Consider the following 27,603-nt stretch of genomic DNA (forward strand, 5'->3'; position numbering starts at 1 on the left):
TCCTGTGTTTCACTTACATTGGCTATGACATGTTGTCTGTTGGGTATAGAGAACATGGGCACTTAGTGCATACTTAGGTTGCACAGCATGCATGTCCTCCCATTACCTTCAATGGTCTTACAGTGTAAAAGCTCACATAGCTGAAGTATGAAGGTTAAAGTATTCACAACTACCAAGAATGATCTCGGAGCAGGCTTCCTATATGATACTTGTCCCGTGCCACGTGGCTAATGTTTGCAGTAGCCTTTCACACAACCTAAGACTGTGGTTGTTTCTGCAGCAGGTATTGCCTGCAGGTATGCAAAGCCTGCAAAACAATTTTTCATTCCTCCAAACACAACAGGTATCTGCAATAGTCTGAGCTGTAAAAAAATGGGGATTTTTTTAAATTATTATTTCCTTTTTTTTTGAGACGCTTCAAGGGAAACTTGGCTCACAGCTTGCTATCAGGATGCATCTAGAGAAAGCAAGGGGACCTACAGTTCTTCCTACAGGCTGGATTGCAAACGGCCAGTCCAGCCCATGGCATTCTGCAAAATTTACAAAACCAGTTCACACCTGTATAAGCAGACTAAGAGACTTGGCTGAGGACACTGACTACAAGACCTGGACTTCGACTTTGAAGTCCCTTCATCTCCACCTGGTGTTGACTGCAGTATTCTGTACTGTTGCAGGGAGAAGGAGAACTTCTGGGCAGCTCAGGTGTTCCACTGCAGCTGCTGCTATATGGCTGATGAGCCAGCTCATCTGGACAACTGGGAGCTGGCAGAAATGTAGCCATGGCTCAGATTGGAACACACTCAACAACTGAGCTCCACGTGTGATGTGCATGAACCTGTTGAGCCATGCATGTCTTTTATGAGCAGGGGGAAGCTGCAGAAGTTGTAACATTTCTTTGGAAAATAAATAAATAAATATATATATATAAAATCACAGCTATTTCTGTCACCAGCTTCAGCTGATAAAGCCATTGTCATGAGAAAAAGAAGCTAGAAAGTTATTTCCCTTCAAAATATTAAATTTAGATGAACCTTGACGTTTCTAGGTGAGAGGCCAAAGTCTAGCTCCAGGTAATAGCATATATGCTCTGTGTGTCACTTCTGAAATATATACAACAGCTAAGACACATTAGTTAAGAGAGGCCCATTAGTCATTTGTATGTTTACAACACAGTTCCTGCTGCTTGAACATAGTTTCTCTGGCTTGATGAAGTATATACAGAATACTATTGTGATTTTTCTATGAAACGCTGGCTGGTATCAAGAAAATGCAAATACTGCTTAGTGCTATGAGATCCAGATTCACAGAGTACTCTTGTAGCTGAATTGTTTGAAAAGACATATGGCATCCCAAGTGTAACAGATAGTTGAATCTCAAGGGGGAACCATTGTTCATTCATCTGGACCAAGTGACATTCTTTATGCAAGAATAATTCCTGATTAAAGGGTGAGTTTTAATAGAAACTAATTAGGCAACCTCTTTAGCCTGGGCATAATGATCAAATGAGCTGTCACACAGTACCTGATACAATGATCTCACTTGGTACAAGATTTTATTCCTTAGCAATTACACTCCCACGTTGCACTGCATGTGTTTATTGCCTGGAGCACACATGTCAAATTAAAGAGCAGCTTATGCACCTGATATTTAATTATTGCCTAGCACTACAGACAACTGGGAAATGTCAAAGCGAGCAGTCCTGCATTGGAGCAACTAAAACTGATATCTTCTTTGGCAAAGAAAAAAATAGAGATAAAATATGTATGGATGATTCAGTTGTCTTACAATTCACAGTTACAAAAAATGGCCTCCCAAACCTTAAATAATTTACCACCATGCTCAACGCAGAGAATTCTGTCAAAGCAGAAGAGTACGTGAAACAGGCTCACCAGCTCACAAGACTGTTTGTATTAGAGATGCATCTTCACACGATTAAAGTGTTTACAAGAAAATGGTGGGACTTGAGCTGTTTTATACCAACTTGAAATACCAAAGGAATCATTTATTTATTCAGGTATGGGCTAATACACAGGTGTTAAAAGAAACATTCATTTCTACGACTCTGTTATCCTGCAGTTAACTTAAAATCATCCTTAGCTGACTGGAAATTTTCCTAAATTCCTTCATAGTCAAATCACCTCCTTAATCCTAGTTGTAATAAGGCTGAAATGAAAAGCGGCAATACTAAAAGAGATGTAAGCAAAATGTTTCCAGCAAATTGAGACATGCTAATCAAAAAGGAAAGTTTTATGGCTGCAACAGAGGTGCTGACAGTAAGGTGAGGAAAAATCCATACCGCCCCAAGTTTTGACTGCAATTTTTAATAAAGAAAAAATGTGCACAATACAAAAGAGTTTCTCTTAGTCATTGATCTGTAATGGAACACCCAAATAGAGATCCGATGGTATCCTGTGGCTAAGAAAGTTGTGTGTGTATCTTGGACCATTCTACTCCAAATAAAGGAATCTAATTACCCGTAATCTTAATTGCACAGTCTAATACTAAAAAGGCTTAATAAGAGTGCTTTTGTATTTACAAAACTGCACAGCTTGTGAAAGAACCCTCAAAACATTTGGCAGGAATCCCAGCCGAGGTATGACTGACTGGAACCTCTAATGACTACAACATGTAAACAAGTGTTTTGTTTCGACTGATAATCATTAACTTCCAGCGTCAGACTTATCCCACAAGGTTTTGTTCGCTGCTTCACCAGCCTGCTTTACAAAGGCATCTGGTGCTAAGGGATAGGGAGAAAAAAAAGTGCAGAGTGCTATACAGTGTTGTCACTCTTAAACTAAAGTGGCAGTAGGCAAATGAAAGGGTCATGAGGTAAATGCTTCTAACAAGGAGCAAGCTGCTGTGATAATTCCCACCATTCTTTGATGGTCCCTCTTACTGTGTGACTTAGTGACATAATGCGCTAGACCTCCTGGTTATTTTATTTTATTTTTTAATGAAGAAAGGTAATTTGAAACTGAGCGCCTCTGGATTATTGTTTCGTGCCTTGGTATCTTTCAACATTAAACATGCACAAAAAAAGGAGATTTGGCTTCCCTAACTACTGCAGTACTGGAACAAGCTGCGTCTAAGTGCTGTGTTAAAAAAAATAATAATAATGATACAGGAGTAGTGGAATACGCTGCTACAAGGACAAATCTGGCATCCTAGCAGAAGGGAAGCATGTCAGAAACTCACACTGGTTAGCTCAGCTTTAAAAGGGTGCTCAGCAACAGTCATTTTCAAAGTGAATTTCAAATGGCCGGATCCTTAGCTAGGATCACTCTGCTAAAATGCAGACACCATGGAGAAGCCTATGCATCTTTCTGGTCATTGATTTACTTTATTGTTAAAGGAGTTACTGTTCAAATCATTTTTTGTGGAAGCACTGGAGAAGTGAAAGATTGTGTCTATTACCTAAAGAGCTTGGTAAAACCTCGCAGTCCACAAACGAGAAACTGAATAGCCCATATTTACATTTTCAACATTTTCTGAGTTTGAGAAATAGTGCAAATACTTCAGTAATTTTGACCATGCAATTACAGCCAGCCAGTGTTTTGAGTAAAATAGCAGAAGCAGCTTATACATTGCAGATCGGTACTTCTGTGGCTACCTGTAAGTAAAAGGTTATTTGTAAACTCCATTTAGCTACTAATACCTCTGAGACTCAGTTTCAAAGGTTTCCACTTATTTCATGCCCTGCTAAGATCTTGTCTGTGCAATAAGCATTTCTTCATCAGTTTTAGCAGAGCACTGCAAAGTGTACTACACACAGCTCTCATGGTTGCACGAAGGAATTTATGCATGCAACTCTCAAACAGCTTTGATATAAACCCCCCCAGAATCAGGTAGAAGCTGCGAATCAGCCTGGTTAAATTTATTTAAAAAACACTTGGCAAAGCAAGTTTGCAATTGTTTAATTTTCATTATAACTGCTGCCTCACAAGATAATGAGCCCTCATAACAGTGTTTTATATAAAAGCACATTATGCCTTTACACAGCGCACATAAATGGCCAGTGATTATTAACAATGTTAAAATGTCAGTAGAACCAAGCCAGCATAACGGCATACATTTAGCTGCCATAAAAGCTGCAAATGACTGTTACATTGTTTTAAAGGAAGCATCTTAAAAAGGCACTTACAAATAGAGGAAAAGAAATATTTGTTACGAGGAATAGAAATTTAGATGAAATGTCAATCAAATTCGACTTCACAAAAAGCATTAGCCACAAAAATCAGCTAAGCTCATCACTGCTGCTATTAGTATTCTTAGTTCGAGGATTAGAGACAAAATGCTTCTTAAATAATTTTTGGTTTTTACCTTTTACTTGATTTTTTTTTTCTTGCCATCCCAGGATTTCAGTGTTTTGGAATGCTTCAAGAAAATATTCTCAAGGTAAAACTTTGGACAGTCCAAATCTGCACATTTGCCACTGATTTATGATCTGAAAAAAAGTCCAACATTTAAATGAAAGTCTAGCAAAAAGTAAAAGGTCTAGACAGGGTAATCACTATATAAATTACTACAAATATTTTAGAGGCTTTTAGCCTCAAAATGTCACTCAGGGCATCATTTTTGGCACAATAGGTCTTTCTCCCATTCACTGAGGGGAAAATTAACGCGGTAAGAAGTTTGAATTGCAAAAGATCCATGCTTGCTGTCGTTGGTTATTTACACCGATCCTCCAAAATTAATCCTGTGATTTGGAAATTACTCAACTCATTCACAGCTATTTTTAGGTTAGTTATATATTTAAACTAAAAAGAAAATAGATTTTTTTTTTTTTTTAGTATCTGGGAAAACAGCAACAAACCACAGTGTCATGTACAATATGAAACTGAATCTCTCAGACGAACTACTGTTTTGCTGCAGGTAACTCACAAGCTAGACAAACCCATAAAAGTTAAAGAAATCATTTTTAATTTTATCTTACTTAGTTGCAAGGCCACATGCGTCATAGATTAACTAAAGGTGTGCAAGACCAAATGAGTTTTGAACGTTCACTTCCCCCACCCCTCCACACTATGGTTTTACACAGAAATCACCAACCACGTTAATAAATATGAATATATAAAGAAATGTGAAAGCAAACGTTTTCAGCCTGTCCTAGTCCATGCAATCAATTGCCAATGATGTTTTTTTTTTCATTATTTTAACTCCCAACAATGACAATTTTATTTTACACAGAGATTAAGCTATTCAAATGCAATATTCAACAAACATTTGTATCTCCTTCTCATTAACCACAGTCCTAATCTTTTTTTTATTATTGTTTTTTTCCCTTCTGGTTACTATAAAACAAATATTTTAGAAACTGAGTTAGCTCAAAGAATAAACCGGTACATCTATATCATTAACACAACATAGATTTTGAACCAGGTAGGCAGGAAATATTTAAAACATGATGTTCAAATATTAATATTTCATTGCTCTCATTGGACACTTAATTGTGAACTGATTTCAGCTGGTAAATTAGTCTGCCTTAAACATGCATTAAATAGATACTGTTTTTCTAAAGTTGGAAATCCATCATCTGTCTCCAGTCAGCTTTAACACTTAGCAGGTTTGTAATAAATACACACACAAGCAACAAAAGCCTGAGCATTAGCAGAGATGTTAAGAGGGCAATTAATTAAGCCACATTAGTACAACGTGATCAAAAACAAGGCATCGGTATCCTTAGGGCAAAAACACATTTCAGGTCAAACTTTACACACGCATGCACATATACATGTGTGCATAAACACATAAATGCATATGTATGCATTTAAAAAGCGCATCTCAGACCTTTCCTTTATGTTAAGTATATATATATTTTTTAAAAAAGGCATCAGAGTAACTCTTGGCACTTAGTTTATTTGCACTGTAAATTATTTGAGATCAGATTTTAAAGCTCATTTGATTTTTGATATATACAAAAAGAAACCATTGTCTCCCGTTGTATATACCGATTGCCTGGCACCACCCAATGGCAACCATCAGAAATGCAGATGGCAGTTCCGGATGCACGAAGAAAATCTGTCACCAACACTTAACCACAGCAAAAAAAAAAATAAAAAATAAAAAAAAAAAATAGTGGGTGTTTTCTCAAGAATAATAAACAGGTATTCCCTTACAAACTAGATGGTTCCTCTCAATCAGGTTTAATATTGGCTCAAGAGTGATTCTTGCAAAATGTTTTGCTCTCTCCAAAATCCATAGCAAAGCAATTTAGTTGGTTAGTCAATAATATATATATGTAAATACATTTACAACACAGCATCAACTATCACATTTGTTATGAAAAGCTCATAACCAGATAAGAAGTATTGTTAAACCTTCTCCAGCCAGGCAGTTCACACAACTTGATCCCGAGGCTATTCTATGAGAGCCTTTTTCTATCTGAGCCTTTTCCTATCTGAGCCTGTGTGTGACTCCAAATTAAAATTACAGCATGCAGAAATACAAAAAAAAAGTACAGCCAATGTAAGGAAGCTTATTCAAGAATCCTTGGAAGTAACTTTTTTTTTTTTTTTTTTCCTTTTTTTTCTGAAAAGCTGCTGAAAAACAAGTTGATATTGCAAGGTATTTTCATCACTGTTTGACTCTAAGCTGTCTTACACTGGCACACAGCTTCCTCTTGGTCGCTTTCCTTAGGAGGGCTGATCTTTATCAAGCGTGATAATCACTTCTTGCTACTCACAGAACACAGCACAAGAAAGGAAACGGGATTTAGGCTTGTCTCCTTTTTGCTGTTCAAGCATACAAATGATAAACTTGGGAAAGGATGAGTTGGTGAAGCATATTCTTTAATTGACAGATCGCATACTATAGGCTTTGCATGGAACTGGATGTACTGAATATATCAAAGTCAAGGCCTTATGGATTGCAAGTGGTACAAACACAGCACCGACTGTATTCCACAGAAATGTGGAAAGAACAGTGCTTTCACAGGAGAAATTAAGTCCTGGATGCCATCATCAAATAAAAATTCAGTGCCAGTTCTTTTTAAGTTTGGGTAAGCTGCATCTTTCCAATGTAAAATACAGTGAACGGAATAATTCATGCAGTTTTCTTGTTTCTGTGTATACTTCCATTATCTCCATGTACTTCTGGAGAATGCTTGTAATATTGGATATTCCTATTGCTAAGTACAGGAAAAAAAAAAAAAAAAAAAAAAAAAGATGAATACAAACATACACACGTTACAGATATTCCTGGGATAATTATCGGCTGCTTCATTTATGACAAAACCTGTGACCCTTAGGCTTCACTCTCAGCAGCTCGTTTTCAGGGAGACTGTTCTGGACATATGAGTGTTAGGAAAGGAAATATTTACACAAATATTTTCAGCACTGAAAACAAAATCACAAATTCTGGAGCACAGCTCCTTACACGGAGTAGCATTCTACAGCAGATTCCACCAGAGAAGCACAGGACACCTGCAGTCATGAGAGTAGCACTTTCAGTTCTGTAAAAGCTTCCATAGGAGAGTTTCAAAATCCTTCAACAAATTAAGGCATGCAAAACACTCCAGAGCTGAGGAGATATCACTGCATGCGCTTTATAAATAGGATGGAGGTACACAGGGATTTAAGAATCTTCCCTGGATCAGATGACACGTCTGAAGCATCTTGTGTCATACTAAAACATCCTTCCTCCCTTTACTTTATTCTCTAGGAAATAACCTAATGGCAGAGGTTCACAGAATTCACTGAGAGAATGGAAAAGACACTGAGTATGTTCACGTGATGGTAGACTTTAACTCGGAAGGAATTATTTGTCAGAAATTCTATTGCTTCGGCAAGGAAAACTAACAGCAAAGCTTGCAGCACTAAATATAATAGTAGAATTTATATGTTGTTTTCACAAGGATAAGCTGTTTTCTGAGGACAAGACAAAATAATCAACCCTATAGATACAGCTTGAGTAGTCTAAATATGTCCCAGTTAAAATTGTTAATGAAGCTGCAGAGTGAATGCAAATCTTCAAGTCCCAGAGCTGGTGTAGCACCGTGTAATTTCTAAGTAACAGTGCCTGAGAAGTCCCCCAGAAGCACACCGCAATCCCTGCTAAAGAACGGAGTACCCTTGTAGCACATTAGTGGTCTACACAGCAGCGTTCAGTCAGCTTCTTTAATCTGTGGAGTGCCTTTTTACTTTGTGAGGAATCTAACTCTACTGGGGGGATTTGAACTGGAGGCCCTTGGATCCAAAAACAGCAACATTACTAAGGCAAGCGACGGCAAATCTCCAGTACCTTTTAGCTGGAGTCTTAAGAGGCTTGTAAAAACAGCACGAGTCTCTCCCTTGCAGGGATCCTCGTTATAGAGGGTGCACCATTCAGCTGGGTTTAACAGAAACGCATGGAAAAAAAAAAAAAAAAAAAAAAAAAAAAAAAAACCAGGAAAAAGGGATGCGAAATTATAGAGGAACAGTAGCATGTATGTTGTATCCATTCCAGAGTTCATGAGGAATTAAATCCTGGCAGGGCCTGAATGCTTTCAGCTACCACTGGGCCAAATCCTCCCCTTCTTAGTGTTTCCTTATGAAATAGCAAAACTGCCAGTCACCTCCCAGATCTTTTTCCCCTACGTCGAAGATGATCTGAAGTACTAAAAGGGGAGGGAGACCCGACAGAACTATTCTGGATCACAGAGAGAGGTTTCTCAGCGTAAACTTTCCCCCTTAGAGAAGCAGGAAAATCAGATGCATCAGAGAGAACAAGCTAAGAGAAGAACAAATATTTCTCATGAAAACTAGAGGCAAAAGATGACTTCTTTTCCCCCTTGGTAGTGGGACAACTTGCCTGCTGGTTGGAAGACTTGGAGCCCTTTTTAACATCTTCCTCTGGAAACAGCTGCCCCCACTCTGCCGGCTCCGTGTCCTCTTGCTCCGCAGATCCAGGTGAGATCACCAGCTCTGAACCCCAGCTCACTGGGCTGACGGGAAAGCCGAAAGGCTTTCCTGGGGTTTTTGGCTCACGACCTCTAATTTTTGGGATGGAGCCAAAGTACAGCTCTTTTTGTGCTTGTTGGCTCAGCGGTCCTAACAGACTGAACTAAAGCACAGGTCTCTAAAGGACAATTATTCATTTACGCACAATGAGCATACAGCCTTGTAACAACCAGGACAAATACAGCACTTCAGGGTCAGATTCTGCTTTTGGATAAACATGAAGTGAATAACACGGAGTGCATGCCATTTAGACATTTTTGATCGTCAACAAATGCACGTGCTTACACAGAAAAGGAAACCTCACCCCTCACTTGACATAAAACAGCAAGTATTGCTCAGTTGTGCTCTATTTCTGCACTGCGTTTGTTACACCAAATGGGAGAAACGTTCACCGCAGCACAGAGCTCTCCAAGAGACACTGTTTCAGAGAACTGAGTTCAGACACTGACAGACAGCGGGATGGCTCCTCGAAACCCTTCTGGAAAAGTTGCAGGATAAATTGGAAGCACTTGGATCCAAAATTTATGCAGTAATATAAAATATTAACTCCAGCCAGGATGCACAGCCCTTGCCAAAGCCTGGCTGGCGTTGGGTGATTTTGGCAACACTGCTTACAAAGATTTCAGTGGAAACCTGGGTGACTGGAAATCAAGTGTAAAAGTTATACGAACCAGCATCTACCTTTAAGCCAGCGGGGTGCACGAGAGGCCAACCAGGTAGCTGTTATTCTAAAGGCTAGGAGGCATATTGAAAAGCAGTTGTAAAGCTTTAAAAAAGGAAATACTGATATAGAAGATGCCATGAAACCTCACCTGCCCAACAGCTTATTTTAACAAGCAACACCAAAGTAGTGAAAAGAGCCAAGGAGCACGGGAATGCGAGGATAAAATATGTAGCGCAAGGGGTTCCATCGTTTCAGCTAATTTCTGTGTTCGTTATTCATTAAGTCTTTTGTCTACATCTACTGATAAAAAGCTTTAATCTCTACACTTCAATTCTAAATCTCTATGAATGACAATTTAAGGCATTTTATTTACCCTGTATTTTTAAAAATGTGGTAATTAAAATAATCTGTTTTACACTTATTAAAAATAAATTATTGCATATTTTAATGTTTTTCCTCCCTGCAACTTTTTCTTAATTAGTTATTTAAACTGCATTGAAAATCCCAAGCCAATACATTTCAATATTCATTTTTCTATTTCAATTTTTCAAACAAGAAGAAAAGTTCCCCTCTTTAAGCTGAAAATTCAATTAAAAAAGCAGATTAAATACTCATTGGTGTTATTTTACATCGTTCGCAGCGGGCTTGTTTTTTTTTTTTCCTTCAATATTTATTAATGACGACAATCTTGCATGTACCCATTATCTTACATCTATTAGCATCTTTCATCTGAAAGGCTCTCTGAGAGCTCTAACAAATGGACACTTTTGTAACTAAGATGAGGGGCTGATTCACCACTCCAAACCAAACCTCCCTGGAACAGAAATCCTTCAGCTGTTCAGAAGTCCCTAGCAAGGCTACGGAAAGCAGAAGAGAGCCACAGCTGACCTTAGCAGGATGCAGGCCATAGCATGGCTCCCCACCCTTGCTCCCCTTGGATCGTAAGGGAAAATTCATAAAGAAGTCACCTGTACGGGCGGATTGGCAAGGTGTAATTGGTGTAATTACTTCTGCCAAGTGTTACCGCATCAGACTTCGTATCCCTAAATAAGGGATTAATAAGCTGCACATTCCCAAAGCAGAAGTGGCTGCACATAACTTACAGAAATTAGCAGCACGTACTTTGTGATCTTGCTGGTTTACGCTCTGCAGATCGCTGTCGGGGAGCCTTCTAGCGGGCTGCCTCAGGATTGCCAAAGAATTACCGAAAGCGCGCCCAAAGGCAGACTGCCATACCTGACAAGGCAGAATCACAGAATCACAGACAGGGTTGGGTTGGAAGGGACCTTACAGCCCACCCAGTCCCAACCCCCTGCCATGGGCAGGGGCACCTCCCACCAGCCCAGGCTGCCCAAAGCCCCATCCAGCCTGGCCTTGAACACCTCCAGGGATGGGGCATCCACAGCTTCTCTGGGCAACCTGTGCCAGTGCCTCACCGCCCTCAGAGTGAAGCAGAAGTGTATGTTCAGCTCAGCTGGAATGATCACTGCACAACAGTAAGAAGAAGGAACTCACCAGGTTTACGCAGAAAGAAACTCAATGTTTTCAGGAGTCCCTCCACACTCAAAAAAATATTTTTGCTCATCAACTTTCTGTGACTCTTCACCAGGGCACAGCGTAAACTCAATTGTTCTGAAGGCAGATGGGGCACAACAACCCCAAGCAGCGCTACAGGCTGGGAGAGGAGTGGTTAGAAAGCTGCCTGGCAGAGAAGGACCTGGGAGCAGTGGTTGACAGTCGGCTGAATATGAGCCAGCAGTGTGCTCAGGCGGCCAAGAAGGCCAGCAGCATCCTGGCTGGTATCAGAAGCAGCGTGGCCAGCAGGGCCAGGGAAGTGATTGTCCCCCTATACTCGGCTCTGGTGAGGCCGCACCTTGAGTGCTGTGTTCAGTTTTGGGCCCCTCGCTACAAGAAGGACATTGGGGTGCTCGAGCGAGTCCAGAGAAGGGCAACGAAGCTGATGAGGGTTCTGGAGAACAAGTCTTACGAGGAGCGGCTGAGGGAGCTGGGCTTGTTCAGCCTGGAGAAGAGGAGGCTCAGGGGTGACCTTATCGCTCTCTACAGGTACCTCAAGGGAGGCTGTAGCGAGGTGGGGGTTGGTCTGTTCTCCCACGTGCCTGGTGACAGGACGAGGGGGAATGGGCTTAAGTTGCGCCAGGGGAGTTTTAGGTTGGATCTTAGGAAGAACTTCTTTACCGAAAGGGTTGTTAGACACTGGAACGGGCTGCCCAGGGAAGTGGTGGAGTCACCATCCCTGGAGGTCTTTAAAAGACGTTTAGATGTAGAGCTTAGGGATATGGTTTAGTGGAGGACTTGTTAGCATTAGGTCAGAGGTTGGACTCGGTGATCTTGGAGGTCTCTTCCAACTTAGATGATTCTGTGATTCTGATTCTACAGCCTCTGGTTGGGATGGGGTTAATTTCCTTACACCTAGATGCATACTTCAGTGTGCATGCTTTTACTACAGCACTCAAAATAAAACAAATTTCTGTAATTTCTGTTCTACTTAATACGTCTTTAGAATAGCCCCTGTTCCTTGTATCCTTCTTGGACGCTGACTGACACATCTCCAGGTTGGCCAGCCTGCCTCCAGGCCTGCGGGGAGATGCCCAGGCAAAGCTCTTGGTTTCTTGCCTTCATCCATTCCAGCGTGCTTCAAAACTCCAACACCACATTCATTGCTTTTTGTCTTTTCTTGGTTCTTGGTGCTTTTTTTCTTTTTCTCTCTCTCTTCCCTCCTACCCTGCTTGGTGCTTTTATCTTTTTCTCTTACCCCCCACTGCCCCAGTACTTTTTTTTTTCTTTTTCTCTTCCTCCCACCCCAAGCCACTGGCACATTTTTTTCATTTTTCTCTCTCTCTCTCTTTTTTTTTTTTTTTTTAAATCCCCCTTGGCACTTTTTTATCCCTGTTATTTTTTCCCCCTTGGTGCTTTATTTTTTGTTCTTTTTCTCCTTTTTTTTTTTTTTTTTTTTGGTTTTCCCCCCTTGGCACTTTTTTAGTTTTTCCCCTGTTCCTACTTTTTTTGTTCTTTTACTCTTTCTCCCCTCCTGCCCCAGGGTATATCTTTTTTTTCCCCCCCCCCCTCTTTTTTTTTTTTTCTTTTTCATTTTCTTTTTTCCCACTTACCCCTGCTTCCCCTCCCCCTTGGCACTTTTTTCTTTTCCCCTTGGCACTTTTTTCTTTTTTCTCTTTTTTTCCCCCTAGTACTTTTCTTTTTCTCTGTTTTGTTGTTGTTGATTCCCCCCTGCCCCCATTTGTACGTGTTTTTCATTTTTCTCCTTCCCTCCCCCTCACTTTTTTTTGTTCTGTTTCCTTTTTCAGTATTTTTCTTTATTTTTTTCCCTTTGGGGCTTTTAGTCTCTTTTATTTCTTGCATTTATTCTTTGAGGATTTTTTCTTTTTCATTTTTTCCCTCTGCGGCTTTTTTCATTTTTTCTTGCTGCTTTTTTCTTTCTTTTATTTTCCATGCCCTTTTTTTTTTCCTTTGTGCTTTTTTCTTTTTCCTTTCCCTTGGTGCTATTTATTTTTTCCCCTTGGTGCTTTTGTTAGTTTGTTTGTTTTCTTGGTTCTTTTTCTTGTCTTCCTTTTCCCCTCCTTTTTTTTTTTTTATTTTTCAATTTCTTGGTGCCTTTTTTTTTTTTTTCCATTGCTTTCTTGGTGCTGTTTTGTGTTTCTTTTTCTTTTCTTGGTTCTTTTTAATCTTTCTTTCCTTGGTGCTTTTTCTTTTATTTTGTTTTTCCTTTTCTTGGTGCCTTTTTGTATTTTTTTGCCTTTTTTGGGTACTTTTGTGTTTTTTTTTTCCTTTTTTCTTTTTTTTTTCTTTTTATTTTTTCTTACTGATTTTTATTTTTTCCTTTCTTTGTGCCTTTTTTAATTTTATTTTCTTGGTACCTCTTTGGTTTTCCTTCTTCTCTTGCTTCTTTTTATTTATTTTTTCCTCTGTGCATTTGTTTCATTGTTTTTTCCCCTTTTTCATTGTCTTTTTTTTTTTCCTTTCCTTCATGCCTTTTTTTTTTTTCATGATGCCTTTTTTGTTGTTATTGTTTGTTTTCTTGGTGCTTTTTGTTTTCTGTTTTTATTTGTTTCCTTTTCTGGGTGCATTTTTTTTTTCCTTTTCTTTGTGTCCTTTTGTGTTTTGTTGTTCCCCCCCCCTTTTCTGGGTGTCTTTTTTTTTTTTGGTGTTGTTGTTTGTTTGTTTTTCCTCCTTTTCCTTGGTGCTCTTCTGCTTTTTCTTTTTGTTAGTGCTTTTCTGTGTTTCTTTTTCTTCTCCTTGGTGCTTTTCTGCCCCCCCCCTTTTTTTTTTCTTCTCTAGGTGCTGTTTTTTCTTTTCTCTTTCTTTGGTACTGTTTTGCTTATTCTTTTCTGTGTGCTTTATTTTTTCTTTCTTTCTTTCTTGGTGTTTTTATGTTTCGTCTTTTCTGGGTGCTTTTGTGTTGTTTTTCTTTTCTGGCAGCTGTTCTTTTTTTTTCCTCTTTTCTTTTCTTGGTGCTTTTTTAATGGTTCCTGGTTCCTTTTTTTTTTTTTTTTTTTTCCCCCTCCTGGTGCCTGTTTCTGTTGGTGTTTGTTTTGTTTTTTCTTTGTGCTTTTTATTTTTATTCTTACTTTTTTTTTCTCCTGGTGGCCTTTTTGCTTTCTTATGGCTTTTTAAAATACATTTTCTTTGTGCATGTGTGCGCGCACATGCAGTGGTATTTTTGTTTGTATTGTTTTTTACTTTACATGATCTACATCTGGAAAGCAGCTTTGCAGAAAGGCCCTGGTAGACACCAAGTTGAACATAAGCTAGAAATGTGCCTTGCAGCAAAGCTACCTGTTCTGAGCTGTGGTAAGGCACACAGCAGGTCAAAGGAGGTGATCCTCCTTCCCTACGCAGCACTGGCAAGGTCCCACCTGGAGTAATGTGGCCAGCTGTGGGCTTTGCAGAGGAAGAGAGAGATGGGTCTACTGGAGAGAGACCAATGAAGAGCCATGAATATGATAAGGGTGTGGAGCACCTCTTCTGGGAGGAGATGCTGAGAGAGCTGGGACTGTGTAGTCTGGAGAGGAGAAGACTCGGGGGGAATCTCATCAGAGGGAAGGTGCAAAGAGGACGGAGCCAGGCTTGTTTCAGTGGTGCCCAGTGCCAGGACAAGAAGCAACCAGCACAAACTGGAACACAGGCAGGTCCAACTGAACATCAGGAAAATTCCTTACTGTGGGGGTGACTGAGCACAGGTTGTCCAGAGAGGCTGTGGAGTCTCCCTTCTTGGAGATACTCAAAGGCCATCTGGACATGGTCCCGGGCAACCTGCTCTGGGTGGCCCCATTTGAGCAGTGGTGTTAGACCTCCAGAGGTCCCTTCTGACCTCAACTGTTCTGTGATTCTGTAAAGACTGAACATGTTATTCCTACTTTTAAATCTAACATAACCCCCAATACTATTGTAAATGCCTGTCTTGAAGATCATACTCTGGAAAGAATAGTAACAAAAAAGCTAATCTGCACAGCAAAGATTAAAACTGGACGCAACGTTTTAGCACAATACAAACTAACAGCCGAAGGTCTGAATTTTAAAGCTTGAGTATCTGCACTGTGACCCACTGTACCCTATATTAATCCTAAAATTTGACAGTACCGCATGGGAGCAGAATACTATGGATCTCCATGCCAAATCCAAGCCAGATATATCAGCTATCACCATGATACCTTTATTCCTGAAAATTGGGGGTACATATGCGCACAGATATTTTGCGTACTGCATATAAATTCTCATCCTATATGAGAATTATACCATTGCAGAGCTAAGAAAGCTCTACGCTAAGGCTACATCCCTGTGGGAATACTGCATGAAAAAGCTTTTTTTTTAAAAGACAAATTACTTTTTGTTGTTGTTGTTGTATAATTGAGTCTCACTTTTCATGTAGCATTCAGCCTAGGGATGTCTGCAGGAGAAGAGAACAATATCTTACTAAATCCCTTTTAGGATCATTAAATTTAGATCACAAAACTCTCACAGGCATGCAATTTTAAACATGTCACAGAAACAAAAGGAACAACAACAAAAAAAATGACAAGCTTCTCTTACATTATTTTCCTTCTTTACAATGATGTTTAAGGTAGCAAAGCGTTAATGAATTCAGTACAATGTATCGTGCATTGTGTTAGAACTTTTATATTGTTGAAAAATTGTCATATTTGGTTAGGCAGCTGCATGGAGAAAAAAGCTCTGACAATATCTAATTGAGTCTATTTTTACTGTCTTTCAGATAACATTGTTAGAATTATGTACTGTACATATTTCTTATTTTTAGACTCATACTCCCTCCCTCCTCCCTCTTCACAGCCCTCACTGCAACAGTATTTTACTACAGCTGATATAAGTCCAGGTCATTTTCGCATAAGAAGAGTCAGTCCCGTGCTTTAATATTGAAACAGGACTACAAGCCATTATGCAAATCATTACTAATAACAGTATTCAGGACTTGCGCCTCTTAAAGGCTGGTCCTTGTTTAGAATGCTGACTGGGACATGAAAGCTTCAAGCTCTGTCTCCTGCTTTATCATTTGCTTCCTGAGCAATGTTGAGCTACATAGTTTGACCCTCTCCTACCGCTTTCTGTAAAATGGGAGTAGTAAAAGTATTTTTTCCTGTCTTTTGAACCAATGAACCCTGCAATGGAAATACTCTTTCCTGTGCATATGTTGTGTCCAGCATAACCTCTCCCAGTCAAACACCACACACAAGGTTTCAGATATTTGCACAGGACTCTTGAAGGGCTTTCACCAAAACATCCTCACCTCTCTCACCCTTACCCAATCAGTTTATTCTGTCTTTTCAGTCTTTACTCTTCACGAGTCTCCCAAATCTTCATAGTTTTGTAGCAAAACCAGGAATACAGATTAGATAGCCACATTGACAGAATCTTTTTCTCAAGGCCCCATCCTTTGAATAAAGAAAGCCAGGCAGGTCAAATAGCCCCAAGCCTTTTCTCAGGCGACTGAGAGGGTGGTCAAGCATCAAAGCAGGCTGCCCAGGGAAGTGGAGGATATCTCCTGGAGGTATTTAAGAGACGTGGAGGTGGCACTTAGGGGCATGGTTTAGTGATGGGACTAGGTAGGTCAGGCTGACAGTTGGAGTCAACCGTCTTGACGGTCTTTTCCAAACTAACTGATTCTGTGCTATGATTCTAAGTCACCACACAGAAACACTTATTTAAACTATTACTATAACCCAGGGTGAATCTCTCTTTAAAAATACTCCAATATATATATATTAATAATAATAATAATAATAATAATTGTTTAAATATGTTTTTGTAACCGCAGGCACAAGGTACTAACCTTTGGGTCCTCAATTAGTCACGACACAGAAGAGCAGTTTGCTACATGTATACTGGTGAAACCGTCAACAGCTAGGCTGCACAATGCTTTGGAGGAAAAAAATATTGAGAAGAACCAGAATTGTTTCAGGGATGAGACACAGGAGAAGACAGGAAATAAGGAGGACTTTGACGATGGAAAAAGCAAGCCAACTAACAAAAATTACAGATTGCTCACAGCTTCTTTATTCTGAGTTTGTAACCTTCCTGGTTAGCTCCTACCAGCACTCTCAAGAATTTTCCACAGAAAAGTCAAGCAAAAATGTCTCCTCTTGCACTTTGATACATGTATATGTATAAATTGAAAAACCAAAAATCCAGAAACTAGAACTAGTGCATTAAACCAGGAAAACATTTTTAGTTTTACTTTTTTTCTTCCCCTCCCTACAATAGAAACATTGAGTTTGGAATGAAAATCAAGACATCATTTTGTATAAAACTATCAAAGTAAAATACAAATTGTACACCTCTTCCTTGTCCCTTGCCCTTTTATTGCCTCCTGCATGACACCCCGCACACTCTTCATGTAAACTTAATACTAAAACATTGTTCCCAGTGACTCAAGCTTGTGTAAACTTTCTAGTGCCAGGGGGACACGGATTATTAGAATATCAGGAGTGAAAAAAAGTGATGAGAATAGAACTGGGAAAGCATGGCAATCTCAGGGAAAAATAGCTGGGATCTAATGAGGAGCTGTACCTGTGTAACCTAATAGGCAGAACAAAATTAGCCATTCAGGGTGACTTACTCAAAATAGTTCTTAGAGCAATCTTAACAGCAGAAGTGCTCCAAACCATTATAATGTGCAGCTGTAGATACAAGTAACAAATGCATGAGTTCATAGACCTGCTCCTCTGTTACAGATGCCCAGAGGCTATGGTCAGACATCCAGGATATGAAAATGGATACACCATATAATCAAGACCATAATGCCCACGGCATTCACTCCCATTTAGCCTGCAGGCTTCTGAAAGTACTGGGAAAAGTCTAGTCGATTATTGGAACTGGCATTATACATGTATCGCCAAAGAGAGCAAACTTCTCTAATATGATAACACCACTTTTCATTTTTCATGAGTCTCCTGACTTACAGTGCATAATATACTAGTCTGAACAGATGGATTCACAAATCGATTGGCTTGTGAGAAAACTCTCTTCTGTTATTTAAAAGAAAAGTATTATTTGTATGTGTGGATTTAAACTAAGACTAAAAATTATGTCTCTCCAACTTTCTAGGCTGGACTATAACAACCTTAACATAAATTCTGCCCATGTCTGACTATTTTCAGTACAGGGGAGAATTGGGTCTCACATGAAAAGTTTTTTTTTTTTTTTTAAATAAATCTGCTTAACTACTACATTTACTATCTAGGGTTATAATGCAACTGCATATAAAATAACTGCTGATAAGGAAAAAACAGAAATACTTAGTAAGGACTTCCACCTTCTGAATGCAAGATGAGCTCTAGCCTCATAGTCATTACCATGACGTTTATTATTAATAGTATATTTTTGGAAATAAAAGAATATGTCAGGGATTCTTGGTTTTTGTGTATTTGGGGGGGTGGGGGGGGGAGGGGGCACGGAGGGACTCTTTTGTGCAACACAGTCCAACTTTTAACTGTCTAGTATCCATACACACGGTTAGGGTTTAACATGCAAAAATAGTTATCACCTTACAGTTACTTTATGATCATTTCCAAACTACACACAGGATAACTGGACACACAAGCCTACCGAAGAAACAGAACTTGAGAACTACCTGGACTACCAGCTGCTGGCCTCATAGCTGCACATTTCATACAAGGCCTTTCATGGACAGTTAGGCTTCCATCTTGGAAATGGTAATTTCAGTCCACAGGGCTCATGGAAGGCAGCTCTGGTCTCTCACTGCTCTGACAGCTAAGTCTGCTCCCAATTTTCGACCTGAATCTACTCATGGCCAATTCATACCATTTGCTCTTGAGTGTTGAGTGTTAACTTGCTCCTTCCCTTCCTCTATAGTCATCTTCTGCTGTTCAGTCCCCCTCCCTACCTCCTTTCCTTCCTGTCCCCCATGCTGTCCCTAATTGTTTCTTGGTAAATTACTGTTAGCAATGACCTACTTGAGAAAAAAATAATATTCATTTCCCTTTTGCACAATTATGCAAGTAATTTATCTGAGCATCCCATTGAACGTGTGTACACGTAACTCACACAATTGTTACTACTGACTGAATTATTTAATAGCTCAACATAACATAAGCAAAAACAGAGACCACTTGTGTCAATAAGAACACTTACATCCACTACGGCAGAAAAATATTTGGGGGCTATTAGTTCTGTTTATAGTAAAGTTAGTTTTCAGAGTAGTTCTGCAGGACATTTCTTACCGCAGCAGACTTGCAGAAGCAGGACTTTCTCCAAAATAGCTCTGCTTCTGGCAATTGTCAGAGAAAACACACTGGACTAGACACACTATCCATTTACTCCGCTAACTGCGTGCCAGCAGTTCTCACAACTGAGTAGCAGTACAGGCCTAACGCTCAGGTTTGTGAACAAATTTCTGCCATAAGTGTCAGCCCCACAGCATCCTTCATTTTGAGAAATGCCCTCAATTAAAATTAGCAGTGACTGATTACACATTCTTCTCTCTCAAGTAAAAGTAAACACTGAAAAATCATTGCAAGGAAAAAGGGATATCCATGCAGGGGGAAAGCTTCACAGAAACATATGTAGCAGGATGCTACCATCTCTCCATTGTATTGCTTGCTTATAATGCAGAAAGCTGAATGGTAGGAAGTCAAAGATGTACTAGAAAGTAAACAAGACTTTAGAACATCAGAAAAAGTTGGATTTCATAAGCCAATGCACAATCCATCTTGTAAATGAGGAAAAATTAAACCTCCTGAACGGTTTGAGGCTTTATCAAATTTCCACCCTTACTACTTAAAATTGTGCAATTGCTCCCAGGCCTCCCTCTCTCTTTTTAACATAAAACTTTACTTTAAGGAGACTGTAATCTTGTGGAGCCAAATCATTTCATAGACTCACAGAATGGTTTGGGTTGGAAGGGACCTTAAAGCCCACCCAGTTCCAAGCCCTTGCCATGGGCAGGGGCACCTCCCAGTAGAGCAGGGTGCCCAAAGCCCCATCCAGCCTGGCCTTGAACACCTCCAGGGATGGGGCATCCACAGCTTCTCTGGCAACTTGTGCCAGGGTCTCACCACCCTCTGAGTGAAGAATTTCATCCTAATCCATGTCTGATGTCACGGATGTCTAATCCGAACCTCCCCTTGTTTAGCTGAAAGCCATTACTACTTGTCCTATCACTACATTCCCCTATAAAGAGTCCCTCCCCAGCTTTCCTTTAGGCCTCCTTTAGGTACTGGAAGGTTGTTATAAGGTCTCCCCAGAGCCTTCTCTTCTCCAGTCTGAACAACCCTAGCTTTCTCAGCCTGAGAGGCGTTTCCCCACATCCTGATGAAGAATGCTCTTACTGTACAGGTCAGCTTTGCTTGCTTTACATGCCCATTTTGTAAAGACCTGTAACTCACACCAGCTAAGATAGTGGATGAGCTGCAGTTCAAAAAATAAAAAAAAATAAAATTAGCCTGGTTACTTGGGGGAAATAAGTTCATCTGGCAGCTCCACATGATTTATAAAACAAGAAGTTTGCATTTTGAAACTTCATTTTTCTTCCCCTCTGCATTTTGAAGTCCATTACAAACAAGCAAGTTTCTTTTCTTTGTTGTTGTTTTTCTTTCCTCACTTTCCTCTCTTCACCTTTCTCAGTTCCCATGTACTACTCTTCTCCTCACTCTCTGTACTGCCCACCCTTCTCTTTTCCATACGCTATCTGCCTAAGGATCCACCTTAATTCCTGCACTTCATTTTCCTCTTTAGGGTGATTCCCACATCACTTAATCCTCTCTCGAGGAGCTTCTCATTCCTACCATTTTTCTGGAGCACTTTTAATCTGATAGTTGCCTTTAATCACACCCATGGATCACACACAGCAAATACCCCTACAGGTTGCAGTCTGCTCCTCTCTATACCAGAGCTCTGGATAATCACAGCAGTGGGTGTCCCACACTTACGAAGGCGAACAGCAAGCCCTTTGCTCCTGCAAGACAGGGAGACAGAGTACATCACTGCTGCTTCCAATCACCACAGATTTACCGGACAGGTAGCCAAAAACACACGCCAATTGTCTTCTCTAACCATGTAATGGGGGTTCCCAATCCTCTCTGCTCAGCAGGAGTTGTGGATTATTTGTTTTAAAAGCTAGGACTTTTACAAGCAGGATAGCTAAAGAAAGGAAAGAGCAGAAAAAAAACTTTCACCTAACCATCAATCCCCAAACTTTGCTTCCACTGAATTCAGGACAGCCCTCAGGGTTGGGTCATCTAATTTGAAGCCCCAAAAGATCATTCAGTAAATGCAGTTCATGACTATTTTGCCATTCAGCAATTCCTCTTCTCATATCTTGTCTTCTCACCAAAAGACAGACTCTGTACTAGAGCTTATACAAAATAAAACCCATCTATGTTCTCTCTGTCCCTTCATCCAAAAGGGGTGACTTTTGTTCTTTTGTACTGCTCAAGAACAAAGCAGCAAATCTTCACAACTTAGTGATTTAGTGATTTCAGGACCCTGAGGGTTTGGAAATGATGTCTTTGCCTTTCAAGCTCAAAAGGTTGGAAGCCACAGCACAAGCAGAAGAGGAAAAAAAAAAAAAAAAAAAAAAGGAAATTTGTTTTCACAGCTATCAGAGCAAAAAGGCTCGGGGGGCACTCAGGCTGTGCTGGAGGGGTGGCAGAGAGGCCGTTGTGGCTGCACAGGCCCCAGCTCGCTCCTGCTGTGGCCCAGCAGAGCCAGGCAGCCGCGGCCCACAAATAACCAGGCTGCAGCAGAGGCCTGCCCACAGGCCTAACCCGAGGCCTGCCCCGAGGCCTGGCCTAGGTAAAGGAAAAACATTGCAAAGATCAGAGACAGCCCAAATGCCCACACTCAAAACTGTTCCCCTGTACTTCTGAAAAGGCATTTTACTGCCAAACTGGGCAGAACTGCAGAAAGCTATATCCTCTGTCTCTCCCTTCCAGCTTCCAGGTAATGGCACCTGCCCTGCTCAGCAGCCCAATGCCACAGGTTGGCCTGCAGGCACCCATTGTTGTGTAGTGGGTAATTGCAATTTTTTTTTAAAAAAAGACAACACAAAAGAGCACATCTGCCCCAAGGCAAGCAAAGGGATAACCATCTGTTTGACCTTTAATGGACGCCAACTGAAATTGCTCCATCATGTCTAGAGCCACACACTGAACCACTTGCAGAAAGGAAGTTATTTATCCCACTGATCCCCTGTAAACTTCACGTTTTCTGTGTAATGTGAAAAAACTGTCAAAACACTGTTTATTTACTTCCTAACTTAGAGGCTGGTTCAACGGACCTTCCCCGAGCAAAAGAAAAAGCAAAGAAGCAACTCTTTTTCTGTCACGGAGCGGGCAAGTTCCTCGCTGCTGGAATGTGAGACCCCGAACTTCTCTGGCATATCTCCTGTGCAGTGACACAAAACAGTACAGGAAGGAATAACTGTTTGACCTCTCCTTTTACTGACAATAAGCACAACAAACATATGGGATGCATCTCTGTAGTGAGAAGAGCAGGCAAAATCTTAATGTATTTAATGCTATCGGGGGGCGGAAGCTTTTTGTGACTAAGAAGGTCCCCGACAAACTCAGGCTTTCATGAAAAGGTTATTTTATCACCATGGAAAGAAATATATTTAGAGATGTGCTGACCTGAAGCTTATGAAAAGTATCATGTTGCAACCATCTCCAGTACACTAGAAATCAAACAAAAGGCACCTACAGTTTTAGGAGAGATTCAAAAATTTAACTTTTTCAGAATAAAATTCACTTCAAGATTATTATTATTTAGAAAAGCACAGACTTTGGTTAGAAACACATATTTCTCTGACAGGTAGCCCAAGGCTCTATGGCAGTAATGCTAGCACATTTGACAACACGCTTTGTCAGCTTCTCTGCCAAAACTTTCATACCACACCTATTCACTTCAGAGACCTTCTCCCATCTTTTTCCAGTAATTGATACTGATCCATCATCAGTAAATATGGGAAATTATTTCCTGATCTTAGACAGGTACCATGATGATATAGTCTATGCAGGGTAGCGTGTCAAAATCTATGTATTCTGATGGATAGGTTATCACCCAGAATCACTTCAAGTCTGTGGCAGTGTTTCTGAACACCCTGCATAGATTTTAGCGATCCCATTCACCCTATTACTTCGAATTTTTCTTTAGGCTTCGTGGGTCTCAAAAAAAATAATAATATATGACAATGAAGGTGTGGTGGTTTTTTGTTTGTCTGTCTGTTTTTAAGAGATCAAATTCTAGTTTTACCATCTACTCCTAAAGCTACTCATTGTTAATGAAAAACAAATCATCATCAAAATTCCTTGCAACAGTACTAATATCTTTCATGGATCTTCAGTAGAGATGCTGTTTTTCAACAGCGCCAGATTCAGGCCTAGCTTGCGTTAACTTCAGGAGAAGACAGAAACTACTTAAACGTATCTGAGCTTAAGCTTTCTTCCGACAAGTTGTGACTGTGCAGAAATTCATTTTAATGCCTTGGTGCTACTGCCATAATTAAATATCACAGATATTCACTCAGAGCTACAGCAATAAGTGCAGTTTTCACCATGCCAAAAATACAATGAACATCATACATCCTACTCTCATCTCCTGACTACTGCTTTTTTTTATTATTATTATTTTTATTTTTTAAAGTAGGAACTGTTTTCTTGGGAAATAACTGGAATTTCAAGCCTTAGCACTATTTATGTATGCTACAATTTCTTATGCATGGTCTCATGGTCTCTATCGCACGAAAAGCCTACATCAAATAAGACTGCCTTCTGAAGATTGTGTGGGTTTCAAAAAAATCGTTTTGCACATTCCAGAGCTAGTAGGTACCCACACTGAGTTATGAATAACTCCTAACGTGCCTCAAAGCCAGCAAGCCTCTGGCACTACTTCACAATATGCCTGGCAAGAGACAGTTTTCCTGTAACTGTCTCATTAGACACAAGCAGTATTTTGGAAAAAGGTATTCTACCTACTAAGCGGTCTCTTCTAAGAAAGGATCACCAAAAGCTCTCTTCCTTTATAGATATGCAAACAGATTTCCTCGTTAGAAAAGGCTGATTTAATCACATTTATCTGTTTTTCTCCAAAGCTTCCTGTATCAGCCACACTTCCAAGTGGAACTAGTACCAACTAGTATTGACTGAAAACAGGCTGTCAATGGCAGGAAAAGCTGCAAGCTCGGCTTGTGCACTAAATGGGCCCCAGAAAAGCTTACACTGGAGAGAGAGAGCAAAAGAATTGCCTGCCTTAAAGGCCTTCCTGGTTAAAGGCCTTCCAAGCTATGGAAAAGCATCCAATTTCACTATCAAGCATTATATGTAATTCCACAAAAAGCAGTCTGCCATTGTTCCCATGCTCCTGGAACTACTGGCTTTTACTTCTCATTTGCCTGTTAGTATCCATGTAGCTCAGCAACACTAGAGCTGCTCAAAGACCACAGATACCCTGTTCTGGTTGCACTTGTTCATGTTTGTACTGTTTGAAAGCTACTTCACTTATTTTCTATTCCCATTTGGAAAGGGAATCTGCATCAGATTCACCAACAAACAAGCTGGGCACATGTACTGTACACCATCCTCGTTCCTTACGCAGGCTTCTTGCAAATAACCTACATCTTCATTTCCTTTACACATAAACATTTTCTGAAGATTTATTTTTAACTAGCATACCTCAGTGGCACTAACAGTGTGAGGCTTTCTCATTCAAAGTGCTAAAATCAGTATTATTTGACCCTAAAAAGCAAGGTCCAACCCCACTTTTTTCAGAAGATGGAGGAACAGAAAGGATCTGTAGTTTTAGTTCACTCTTAAATCTAGTTTACGAGCCCTGAAAGCACATCTATATTTGCGCCGTGTTCTCATTTGGCAGATAAATGATGAAATCGCTCAGTTTTCTTGATGCCTTCAGCTGATGGTAGGCAGATTTTACATAGCTTTCTTTATCTGATTTCTACTTTAAAAAAATACATCCAGAAATGAATGAGAGCATTAGCCTCCACACATTCTATACTTTATGCTATTTACTACTGGATAGCCCCGGAATATTTGCAGCTGGCTGTACTGTGTTTTGTACAATGTAGCTCTTTATCACAGTTTTTAATCAAAGAACTGTGGTTTAGCACAGAATAAGGCAGTGCTGTATTGAAGTTGTAATGTGGCTCAGGTTACCAGATTGCATTTTTGATAATTTGGTATTAAAGCGCTCAACACAGAATAAAAATCAATGTCTAAGAACTGCAAGTAAGAAAAGCTCTAGTTAGAGATTGAATAAGCTATAACATTATGGAGATTTTGCCTTACTTTCTATATTAAATCGAGTTGCTTTGAATAAATACAAGTGAATCTCCCTATTATTTACTTTCTGAGGCAAGTTTTACACTAAACTTTTGCTAGCAGGAAGTCAGGGGCACGAGGACATGGGATTTGCAACCCACACAGCTGTGTTGGCAAAAGGCCCTAGTGTAGATGTGGTTTTACTGGCAAAATGGAACTTTTGCCAACATAGCTAATTTCTCTCTTGGGAGTTAGTTTTGCCAGTACAGCTGTGTACAGGCTGGGGACATTTCAGTGGTGTTACAGACTTTTACAGCTCTACAGTCAATGACTTTCAAGCGTAGGCATGCTTTTGCTCTCAACATAACAGTGGTTTGCCAATCTGGAGAGAGCAAAGGGTTGTTGTCTGAGAGCACAGCCATGACCACCTAACAGAAAAAACAACAACACCCCAACAAAAACAACAAACCAGAGAAACTTACCTAGTCCCTTCAATACTGCTTCCTGAAGTTAGTACTAGGACTCTTCTTAATACACTCCTTTGCATATCTCACACAACACCTTTTACCACCAAAGCTGATAGTTCTGTTTGTTGAAGTGGAGGTGTATACGTGAGCACATCATTGCAAAGCTTCTCCCTAAAAGATACTACAGACCCTTCCTTTCTTTCTGCTTTGTTCTTTTTGCTACTACCTCCCACCATCTCACCTTCTTTCCTTTTTGCAGAACCCTTCTTTCAACATCTTTACATCTCTTCTGACCTTTCTTCCCCTTTCTGATGGCTTATTGAAAGCATATCACAAGACACAAAACCAAACAGGAAAAAGTTGAACTGCCCCTCTGCCTCCCTTCTCTAGTGATTTCAGGTGTGTCACCTTTCCGTACCCTCCACCAAACTTCTGAGCTTCTGGTCTCTTCTCAGTTTTGCAGCTGACACCCCTGCTAATAATTGCTATCAGCTGCAGTTCCACTGCTCTTTATGGTCTTTACCCAGCTGCTCATTGCTCATTCTGAAGGACTTCTTCAGCATGCTACTTCTGATATACTGCTGAAGTTGCTCTTTAAAGTGTTGATCTACTACCACCTACGTCCCCTTATCATTTTTTTTTTTTTCTGTTTTTCTCAAGTATTATTGCCTCCTGTCTGTAGTTCTCTTTCAAACTGGGATCTCTCCTTTCTGTGTGGGATGCAATTTCTGCTGCTGCACCAGATACCAGACAAGGCTGCTCCCACTGCAAATTTAAGAAGCTATTCTGCTCTGGTCAGAGCAGAAAACAATCTGCTATCTATCAAAAACAATAATTAAAAAAGCGCATGGTATTTCTATTCCTGGTAGTGAGGGAGAAAGACCAAATCAAAGTCAGGGATTCATTTACATCAAAATAAATCAAAAGAGTAGGAACTTCATATTTTCTATCACTGCTGAGACTAGAGTCAAGGGAAATCTTACACAGATAAGACAAAATTTCAGGCATGGAGGGGGGGGGGTCACAACAACTTGGTGGTAAAGTATTGAATGCAAGAGTGTTTTTTATTTCCTTGAAACACATTTTCAATGCTCCTTCATACAGTTGATTTAAACAAGCACAAAGCACACTGCCTTTTGAAATCATTGTGTTTTTTTTTTTTTTTTTTTTCTTGGGATTTAAATCGAACCATCTAAACAATGTCATTTAAGCCGAACTTCTAACATCAGAGTACTGTGAAATTTTAATTCCCAGCATCCTTTGAGGATGCCTGGTTTGGGGTCCAAAACACTTGGGTAGCAACTAAATTCTAGTAGGCCACTTTGTTCAGTGCAACAAATTGCTACCAGCTTTCTTAATAAAGAATAAAAGTCTTAAGTGAGATTTCTTTGAGAAGTAGATTATGTATATCAGTATATCAACTAATTAATAAAAGGTGATTCAGAAAAAAAAAAAAATCCTTTTCCTCCTATCCCAGATACATCCTTGCAGATAAAATACGTATGTAGTCCTAGGAGATAAAACTAAGCAGCAGAATATCCCATAAAAAGACACATCTGATGGATGGAGGCCTCCGACCAACCCCCGGGACCTTATACTGGGATGCTAGAAAGCACCCTTCTTTGGTATTCCCTTACTGTCTGCTGCCTGGTAGCTCAATGACAATTACGTTGAAGACAATTACGTTGAAGATTATCTTTTTGAGGTGACTAACTTTCCTTAATCACTATCCTGAAAACATAGATTTAGGGTGA

General features: G+C 40.0%; 1 long non-coding RNA gene across 1 annotated transcript; it reads right to left on the bottom strand.

The window, feature by feature from the left end:
- Positions 1-26,150, bottom strand: LOC118168345. The gene is made up of 3 exons (XR_004751501.1): positions 26,091-26,150; positions 4,321-4,444; positions 1-362 (listed from the first exon to the last, which is right to left on the bottom strand). It is a non-coding gene; the product is annotated as an uncharacterized LOC118168345 (long non-coding RNA).
- Between the last annotated feature and the right edge of the window lie 1,453 nt (positions 26,151-27,603).

Source organism: Oxyura jamaicensis, chromosome 5 (assembly GCF_011077185.1).
Source record: "Oxyura jamaicensis isolate SHBP4307 breed ruddy duck chromosome 5, BPBGC_Ojam_1.0, whole genome shotgun sequence".
In the NCBI taxonomy this organism is placed as follows: Eukaryota; Metazoa; Chordata; class Aves; order Anseriformes; family Anatidae; genus Oxyura; species Oxyura jamaicensis.